The sequence below is a fragment of the Cibotium barometz genome, chromosome 51 (assembly GCF_041138505.1).
Source record: "Cibotium barometz isolate CiBa-2024 chromosome 51, ASM4113850v1, whole genome shotgun sequence".
NCBI lineage: Eukaryota > Viridiplantae > Streptophyta > Polypodiopsida > Cyatheales > Cibotiaceae > Cibotium > Cibotium barometz.
In genome coordinates this window covers 34,655,243-34,656,741 of record NC_141096.1, presented here as the reverse complement: position 1 = coordinate 34,656,741, position 1,499 = coordinate 34,655,243, and positions in this window count along the sequence as shown.

Sequence of the window (1,499 nt, the reverse complement as noted above, 5' to 3'; positions counted from 1 at the left end):
TTTCGTGAAGGTGGGTGGATGAATGCACAAGATTGGTGCAGCAGCAACAATAACAACAGAGGTAGAAGCCATCACTCCTAGGGTTCTATGCAAAGAAAGACTAAACTTTATGCACTATTCCTACTAAGAGCACCTAAGCTCTGATACCATATAAGAATATGGCACATCGGAAAGAGATAGCAAGACAAAGCACAATAGACAATGCAATAGATACACAATGGAGAGAATTTAAAATTTTGATTATACCAAAGAGGTACAAGTGATGGTGTTGTCCACCCGTGCGCTCTCAAGTAGAGCTTAGATGGCGATCTAGACAGACTCTGGATGGAGTATGTACGAAGTGTAGAAGGGGGTGGATACTCACAAGCATTGGATGCCTTAGCTCATGGCAACTATGTCCATATATAGTACTGCAGGCGGTGTGGTAGACGCGCAGACAACGAGGGCGGTTACACTGCATAGACACGGTTACACTGCATAGACATGGTCACTGCCCGCGTATCAAGAACGCGACCCACCTACCACTGCCCACTAATGATGGACCTGGTATCTAAGGGAATATTCTAGGGAATACCTCGGGCCCTAGCTAACGCTTGTACCCCTGACCATCTCCCAACCATCATCAGTGGTCACAATAATGACCCCATCAGCGTTCTAAGTCAGAGTTCCCACTAAAGACATATGCACCATGGCTACTCCTCATAATGGGGGCCTAACAAATGTGCATTATACATCAAAGTGAGATACATGCTGAGAGGCGGGTATTGAGTGTATACTAACAAGCTGAGTATCGAGATGCATGCCAATTCCAGAGTCCTTTATACTTCATGGGGGTAGGCCCATGATATAGGCTTCATTGAGGGCTTGGGTGTGGGTGCCTTCAGAAGGAGTGTTGCCATTCATAGCCATGTGGCCCTTGAGAAGGGATTTTTCTTGGGTATATGTGTTTCAAAGGAGATTGTTAAAAGCTTCTATGCCGGAGTGGGTGCATGGACAACAGTTTGTTTTGCATAAGCCATGCCATGGCTGCCCCACTTTTACCCAGAGGATGAGCTGCTTTCCTTTTGTTCAGCAAGGGGGTCACGTTCAAAGCCCTACGTGTTCCTCAAAGGAAGGATTCATAGCATGCCAGCTTTTATAGATCTAGACATGGTTAACTCAAGTAATCCAACAGGGAAAGAGATGAAGTAATCTAGCGAGAAAAGAGCGTGAATGGAGATCTAGTAGAAACAAGACATGGAGAAGAGTGAGAACCAAAGAGACCCATGTGAATTTCCTCCTCTCAAAATTGTGAAGTGGAATCAAGGACAACCAAAGAGCCCGTATTACCAATCATAGAGATCGGGACATCACCCACAACATCAACTGCCTCTTCTCCCAAAAGATCTTCATTAGGGAAAATTTTTGATCTCTTCCTCTAGCTCCCATCCCCTTGAGAATCAGAGAGCTGTCTACAAAGTTTGGGTTACGCACTACATCTCTCCATGGATCTTCTTCCA